Source organism: Acomys minous (assembly GCF_964271855.1).
Source record: "Acomys minous genome assembly, chromosome: 6".
NCBI lineage: Eukaryota > Metazoa > Chordata > Mammalia > Rodentia > Muridae > Acomys > Acomys minous.
The window spans coordinates 59,541,486-59,550,631 of record NC_140487.1 but is presented as its reverse complement, the minus strand read 5'-3'; positions in this window follow the sequence as shown (position 1 = coordinate 59,550,631).

Here is a 9,146-nt window from a genome sequence, read left to right as displayed (position 1 = left end):
TACACACTGGTTAGTAGCCAACCCCTGCAGCTTCTCATGATCCCCTGGCCAGAACTTGGGTGACTCAGTGTGAATGACAGAATCCTTTAAAGATGGTTCTTGAAACCCTTTGGCTCTGGCTGACTGTGCATGTGCCGACTTGGCTCTGGCTCCTCTCCTCAGCCACTGCCTACTGACCTAACAAGGCCAGTTGCACTAAGTTTCAGGTGAGAGTGATGGCTTTTATTTTTCAGCTTCTGTAACTTTCTGATGTGGGGAACATTTTGAAATATAAAGTGAGACCAGAAGACAGTAGCCCCCTTTATTGAATCCCCTTTTAAAAAATAAAAATAAAAATTGCATGGGTTTTTGCCTGCATATGTGCCTATGTACCGTGTGTGCAGAAGCCGAAAGAGGATGTAGGATTCTCTGGAACTGGAGTTACATACAGTTGTTAATCCCCACATGGGTGTTGGAAATTGAACCCAGGGCTTCCAAAAGAGCACTCAGTGTTATCAACCACTCTCCCACCCCTCCAGCTCCTGAGTCACTTTTTTCACTACTTATTTATATACTTAACTCTGTGCCACCATCCTCTTTATTTGGGAATCATAGTAATCATTACTTTCAGAAAAAAAAATGTTTAAATAGTGTTAAGTCTCATTTGGGGGCTGTCATCACATGAAACAGAGCAAGAGGCAGATCCTTGCTCCAATAAACCTGGCACTCAGTGAGTCTCTCCCGAGGCTTTTACATTTGAAGTCAATCGCTACATCAGCCAACTGAGCCCAGGACTCCAAATCCACTTCACACACGGTGTCACCTCCCTGGACTCCCAAATGGCTTCCGTCTGTCTCTAAGTCCATCGGTTCTGTCCCTTTAAGAAAGACAAGCAGCTGAGGAGATGAAGGGCAAATGCTTGCAGTCTTTGCCCTTATGTTATCTGTAATTGTCACCAATCATTAACCACAGGATGGAAGGACCGTGCCTCAGAAGATGAGGTCATCAACAGCAATATGAGAGGACTGGCAGCTGGACACAGAACATGGTGAACCCAGGAGAAGGGATAGCATAGCCACCAAGCCTGCATCCTCAGATGTTACACCCCATTTCCTCCAAGCGCCATGTCCATTAACATTAAGTCAAGGCCAGTGGGCTCAGCTGGGCATGGAGTAAATCAACCCTGGAATCTAACACAAGAGAATTGCCACAAACTCAAAGCCAGCATGGGCCACACACACAGTCTAAAAGATGGTGTCACCTTAGCTTCTCTGCTCAAAGATTTCACTTGCCTCTCTTCCCTGGACACTTGTCTCTTCCATGAGGCAGCTGTCTTCAGGTTGCCCATGCTCCTGGAAGTAACCCTTCATGTCCCTGTATGGAATGTCAATAGCATCACTGATTCACCAAGGTAGAGTAAGGTGGAATTTGGTGTGTCATTGGTGCCCTATCTGGGGTGAGTAGACATTTGCTTGTGTCACCCCAGGAAGAGCCACACAACACAGTTGCTGACTGAACTGAGATTGACAGAACCAGAAACAAGTCTAGGAAGAGTTGTCGCATGGCCCCAGTTGTGGGTGGTAAGGCACAAAATGAAGCCTAACCGGTCTGAGAGTAAGTATCTGCAGGGACAATCCCAGTATCGCTGCCTTTCTTCTGTGGTAATAAGATAGTGTGTCTCCTTGTTGTAATGGCAGATGCATGCTCCTGGTGATGAGTGGCAGCCCATGCAGCAAGAGAAAGCCGTCCAAGAGTGGTCCATGCTTAGGAGGGTATCCTCAGGAGGCTGTCTTCCTCTATGTGATGTGAAACGGCACATCTCTCTGAAGGATGAGGTTTAGGATGCAAGTAAAGGACATCCTCAAATTGGCTGGCAAACTATTATCATTCCTGGAAGCAGCACATGTGGGATGGGACCACAATCGGACTGTGACAGCTGCTGCGTGGTCTTTGATGTGTGTTGTAAGACATGCAACTGAGGCGTGCCTGTCTTCCCAGAAAAGGCTTAGCTGCGTAATGAAGGGATTACAACAAGAAAGAGCCATGTGGGTGTTCTCCACATCAGCCTCTGGCTTGTCAGGGAAAACGGGAAGAGGAGAGGAGGAGATGGAGGTGTGGGCTTGCCATTTCTTGCAGCTGGCAGGGTGCAAGGGAAAGAGAGTAAAGATACCAGTGCCAAGGGCAATCTTCCTCCCTAAGAATCATGGCCAGGAAAATGCCTGAGGCCACCACCCCATACAGGCTACTGCCACTACTGCTGACTATGCTCCATAATGGGATAAGGTCCTATTGCTGAAGACATCACACACACGCTTTTGCGAAGGGTGTGGGGAAATCAGCCTGGGCCTGAGCTGCATGCTCTTTTCCCCCATAGCTGTCTATTATTGTCCCAGGAAGCACTGTGCAAGTTACTGGGAAGAAAATTATTACCAACAGTTCTACTCAGCTATGCACCCTGCATGCTATAACACCAACTTTCCAAACAATATATTCCCACTGGTGCAATAGTGGCACAGCTATTGCAGGTATGAACAACTGCTTTGTTATTGGATTTAAGGCCCACTATGCAGGAAGTAACCACATTTGATACTGCAATCCAGGACAAAGACATGCAATTCAGAATGTCAAAGGCCCCAGTGGGGAGACCTCTGCTACAGCTTTATTAAACAGATATGATGGGCCTGGTAAATTACTTTCTAAACACTTGTGTTTATGCCCAGAGAGTGTCAGCTGCCATCCTTGGTCATTAAGAGAAAGTTCTTTTTTTTTTTTCCCAGTGGGTGATGGTTACTGCAGATATTACTAACTGGTCAAGCTACTGAGAATGACTCTTGTCATGGTATAAAGTCCAACACTCAACCATAAATGGAAGAAAATAATCAGGCCTTTATATCACACCACACCCCGCCCCCAAGACTTCATGTCAAGAAGGAGGGGCGGAAAGAATATAGGAGTTAGAGGAAGCAATTGTGAGTTGCACAGCTCTTTCCTCCTAATTGAAGCATCCCCTACTGGAAGGAAGAGGGAGCCTCAGAAGACCTTGGAAACTAACAAAACCTGAAAGATCCAGGAAGTCCAGAAAGTTATAAGAGCCCTCCCCAGGCTTAAGAAACAGGAAGCAACTCCTGGAGAGTAAGACACTCTCTCTAGTGGAGTCTTTTATACATCAGGCAAGAGAGACTCGAGGATGCATCTTTCATAAGTTGTCTTTGAGTTACTTGTGTTCCTTTAAGTAACCGCAATAAATCCATTGGTCCGCCAGTCCAGATTTAGGTGGAGTGTGCCTTTGGTCTGTCACTGGTATCCTGTCTGAGGATGAGTAGCAGTTTGTTCTCATTTTCCCAAGGAATAAAAAAATTGCATAGCATTCAGGGAGCCAATCTAGTGAGTTTAGTGTTGTTCTTTATGTATATTGGGTCTTTAAAATACGCCCAGTGGCTCTGTGTGCATTTCTTCTCATTTTTTTCAATTGGCAGCATTGTTCTCTGCTGTTCAGCCTGCTTCTTCTCATGGTCTTAAGCTTATCTACTTGGGTTTCTGCATGGACACTTTGTGTCCACAGCTGCATGGTGACTACTGTCCTTGTGATGAGCCCCCAATGACCTCCAGCTCCTCAGCTCACAACAGCTAGGGTTCCTGCCCCACTTCTGGGCCTGTCAGGACCTCTGCCCCATGGACCAAGAAACAGAATTGCTGATCTGCAGGGCATGCATACATCAACCTCTCTCTCCACACCCTGCTAATTGCTCTCCAGAACATCTGTACCGACCCTACCCCCTCCCACAAGCTGCCCCAGAAGGTCCTCTTCCCTACACATCTATGGCAACACTTGGCATCCTCAAGCTGTCCAATTTTTGCTATTAGTGGATGTTTGCTTAGATCTCATTGTTGAATGCTTTGGATTTTTTCCAAATAGCTAATACATTTACTCTTGAGCCCTTTGGTTTCCTCTCTTTTAAGTTACCTTCAAGATTTTTTATTCACCTAGGACTCCACAGAGATTGCTGTTTCTGCCTGATTTGTAAGCATTTATTATGTATTCTAGATAGTCCACTCATGTTTTTTTTTTAAAAACCTGTTCTTTTGGAGAAATCATATACACAATTCACTCTTAAAGAACACACACCAGCAGATTGTGATATACGGCTGATACATGCAACCATCAGCAATTTTAGGATGTTGTTCTTACCTCAAAAAAGAAGAGGCCATGAATATCATCTCTTACCCCATCTTTCTAGCCCATCTCCAACCCTCTGCAGATCATGACCATTCTGGAGATCATGGCTTCTCTGGACACCTCTGATAAACAGAACCATCTATTCTATGACCTTTTGTAAATGGCTTCTTTCACTTAACACAGTGGTTTCAATGTCCAGCCATGGTGTAGCACATACCAATACCTCGTTCCTCTCTGTGGACGAGCAACTGTTTATCAGTGATTAAACATCTAAGTTTCCTCTGCTTTCTGGCAATTGTGACCAATACTGTGGTAGACACTTGTGCACACATCTGTGTGAATGTATGTTTTTTGCTGTGAGCATTTATCTAGCAGTGCACTTTCTAGATCACATGGAAAATGCATGTTTATTCATGTTTTGCAAAGTGACTGCCTCATTTTATTACCACAAACTATGCATATGGGTTCAGATTTCTCCTTATCCTGCCAACATTTGTAAATATATCACATTTTTCCGTTCTACATATTTCATTACTATTGTTGATATTTTAATCTGATTTGGAAGACAGTAAACTTTAAATACTATGAAATAAAATGTGACATTTAAATATGTGGATGCAATATGTAATGATCAGTAAGCTTGGTGTGTCTGTCACCTCAGATATTTGTCATTTGTGTTGAGAAATTCCACTGTTGGGAGTAAAAGACACTATGTTAAGTGAAATTAACAGGCACAGAAATGTAAATTCTTTGTGTTCTCACTTATATATGGAAGTCAAAAAGTTACTCAATGATCCCATAAATAATAGAGTATAACACTGGCCAGGATGCAACATACCTTTAATCCCAGCCCTTGGGAGGCAGAAGTAGACAGATCTTTCTGAGTGTGAGGCCAGCCAACCTATATAGTAATTCCAGGCCAGCTAGGGCTGTATAGTGAGACCCTGTCTTTACAACATTAGAAAATAGATTCATGATGAACATAGCTTAGGAAGCAATGGGATGTAGAGGGGGGGGACTAGTGTGTTAAAGATGCAGTTGGATAAGTGAAATAACTGTCAATGTTCTATATCACAAGGGGAAGACATGAGCTCTTTCCAAGCAGCAGAGAGGTGTGTGAAGTCTTTACGTTGATGTGCACATCTCTGGTGATTGAAGTGGATGAGGTGTTTTCTTCAGATGAGCGTGTACTCAAATACTTCCACTTTCAAAAACAAAAATCCATTTCTGTTTTTGATTATGTGTGTTGTGTAAAAGGAGGGCAGAAGAACATGAATGAAGATTCCTGAGGAGGCCAGACGCTGCTGACTGCCCGGAGCCAGAATCACAGGCAGCATAAATGTTGAGGATCAAACTCAAGTCCTCTGCAAGAGCAATCTTTTCTCTTAGCCACCCAGCTGTCTCTCCAGTCCCATTTGCCCATTTCAAATAGAATTATTTGTCATTCTTTTATTACTGCTGCTGCTTTACTTATCTGCTATATTTCATTCCCGTGTGTGTGTGCGTGTGTGTGTGTGTGTGTGTGTGTGTGTGTGTGTGTGTGTGTGCAGGCACGCTCATGAGTATGAACACACACCTTGGGGTGATTGCTAAGGCTTCCATATCATATCAAAGGTTAAGAAGATTTCATCTGTTTTCTTCTAAGAGTTTTATGCTTTTAAATGTGCATGTAAGTGTCTATTTCAAGTTCACATTGGTGTGAGGTGTGAGGTATGAGTCCAACCCCCATCCTTCCCTCTGTGCCTTCTCCCTTCACTCATAACCTGTGCCAGTATCTTCTCATGCTGCTAATTGTTTTCCTTTATAGAAGTAAAAGAGGTTAGACTTTGCACTGTTGGGTTGTTTTGGAAACTGTCCTCTGGCCCAAACCCCCTTAGCTTTCTATGGACTTGGTGAGCCTACAAAGAATTCCCAACTCTAAAGACAGAAACTTTTGTTTTCACTGTAGCCCTCATCATTGTGATAGTTAAAGCTAATCCCACTCAAAGCCCTAGAACGCTGAGATGGCTGTTGCCTCCTTTCTTTGTCTAGTGGCCAATAGATCCTGAAATGATTCTCAAGGCAAGCAGTGGAGAGTGGCAAGGCCCACAGTCCCACTTAAACACCACAGTCCCCGAGCCACACCCTCTGTTTTTTTCTGAATAATGCCAGGATTCCAGAATACAGAGCAGTATCTCTTCTGCAGGCTCAACTCAACAGTTTCTCTCTTTCAATGGCTTCCTCTCTGACTTCAAGTTCTATATACGCACCCGAGGCCCTCTTTCTGCTGCGAGTGACTGTCTCTATGAGCCCCGCTTGGCCGGGGCCTGCTTCCTGTTAAGAACTGACCAGAAGCCTCTCTTTACAGCAAGTGGAAACCACCAGAGAAAGCCACAGCTGGACACAACGCAGAGATCAGTAGATTCTGGGGTCCCAGTCGCAATAGGTACATCAACATCACAGCTCCTATATCTATGGCTTGGGAGACATCACAGAAGAAGAAGCAGAAAGATCCTAAGAGCCAGAACACCAGGAAGCCTGATGTGAGACAGTCTCCTAGAGATGGGTACACCAACAAGGCCAGCATAAGAGCAATGTTAACAGACTTACTAATTCGGAAGGGGAAATTCTTCACAGAGTCCCACCCTAAGACAAAGAACTATAGATAACAAATAATTACTAGGAGAGGGGAAATTGGCCTCTCCCAGGCATGAGCCCCCCCTTATTCATTATCCAGTACAAAATGGTAAGCCAATAAAATTGGACTTAGCAGATGTGTTTATTTATTTGTGCATAAATACTATACATATATATTTATGCATGTATGTAACAATAATAATCAAAGAGAAAGAGACTATCAATTTGAGAGCTGGGAGAAGTGAGAGGGATTGGAGGAAGGATACCTGGAAGGCGCCAAAGAAAGGAAGGGGATGAGGAAAAGTAAGATAACTCAATTTTAAGTGTGTGTGTGTGTGTGTGTCTGTGTGTCTGTGTGTGTGTGTGCGCACGTGCATATATATCTCCATAAGTAACAAAGCTGGAAGAAAAGAATTGTCTAATAAATTTCTCTTTAGCTTGCACTCTAGTATCTGAACATGATCCTGTGTTAACAAATTATGACATTACACAGCTTGTAACAGAGAAAGCCAAGGACAATTCTTGGAAAAGGTGGTGCTGTTACAAGGGAAATCACAGAGAAACAGCCCAAGGGCACTTGTACGTCAACCAGCAGCACCCCAGCACATCTCCAGGGAGGAACCCCATGAGCTATAGGCCCAGGGAGGTTGACCCATACTTCACTCTGTCCCTCCCTGTGGGGCGGGGTCCAGTATCTTCAAGAAGACTTCTGGGGTCAGTGGCCAGGAACAAAGTCTGGGAGCTGGGGAGAGACCGACCGGAGCGGAGCACACAGGTGGGTTCTGATGGGACAGCAAACAGGTCGTCAAGGAAGGGGTAAGGAGCAAGTCGACAAGGCACAGTATGAGTGGCAGGGGACAGAAAGACAGACACGACGACACAGGGAAGGCTCAGGAAGTTTCAAGAGCCCAGAATGGGCTATAGAAGGCCATTGCAGGCAACTACGGGGTGAGAGAAGTGGGCCCTGCGAGAGGGTGGCTAACAGGGAGGGGGCTGGCCCTCCTCCCGTGAAGCTGGAAGGGTCGATGGCTGCCAAGTTGTCCCCTGCCTCTATGGCTCTGCTGTGGGTCCCTCCCCGGCACTGCCCACGTGACTTCAGGAAAGAGAGGGTTCTAAACGGCTTTCTGCACCACCTTCCTACTGGCTAAAGAGAAACACATTTGGAGATAAGAGACTGTAAAGAGGGGGTGGGCAGCCATAAAGGGCAGGGAAGCACTGGGAACACACAAGGCACGCACTGAGATTGCAGCCCCTCCTTCTAGAAAGACAATATAAGATCAGCGGTTGGTAGAGGGTGAACTGGGTGTGGGTAGTGGGGGGGGGGAAACAGGAAGGACTATGGGGAACCTGGAGGATTTGTGCGGAAGGACAGCAGGGTATTACCTGTCACTAAGGTCAGATATTACCTGACACTATGATGCCAGGTGCCTGTCATTACACCTCGGGATCTCCTGGATGTACCATCTGCTCTGGGTATTAACGGGGTGTCCCCATGGCTCAGCTGTTCCACACGGAACACTCTGGTGCGGGCAGGTGCTGATAGCAGAAGAGGCTAGGGGAGGTGACTGGGATCAGAGGACGGGGTGCAGTCTACACTTCCTGGTGAAGGTGGCTATGAAGCTGAATGCACTCTCAGGACTGCGCAGTCCAGTCAGAGGGCCAGTGGAACGTCCATGTAGGACTCCAGGTTCTGCCGGAACCTTCAGGTGTCAGCTATAAGCATAAGGCAGCTCTTCCAGTGAGGAGGTCATTAGGAGGGGCCCTTCCACTGAGGCCCAGCAGCAACTAGGTCAGATTAGAGTCTAAGGAATTCAGAGCTCATATGACAATGACAGAAGGCAACATGTGTGCAGGAGCATAGGTCTCCTGGAAATTCTGCATGTAACAGGGCCTGACCTCACCTCCAGGCACAAGGGAATTCAGCGAGATGAGCACGTAAGGCTCATAGCCTCCCTAGAGGCCATGTCCTGCATGCATACACAGTATTTTTTCCTGGTGACTTGGGTGCAAGTTTAGGGGGATAAAGAGCCTGACTATGCCCTCCAGACAAAGGAGAGAGGAAGGGTTTCTCTCTGATTTTCTGCCTAGGATGATCTAACTAGGGAGGTCTTAGAGCCTTCCATGGTCAAGGAGCCCCTATGACACACTGCAATGAAAGACCAGAGAAAGTGGGCAGGGCTGTCCCTATGCCCTGATGTAGTCTGTGGTGTTCACCACCTCCAGTGTACTGTGGTCCATACTGCATCATCAAGGGATCAGTTAAAGGAAAAGATTAGCTAACACCACAGGTGTACCTGGAAGGCCAGCTTTGTCCTAAACACTTTTTTTAAAAAAGATTTATTTATTTAATGTATATGAGTGTTCTGTTCTCATG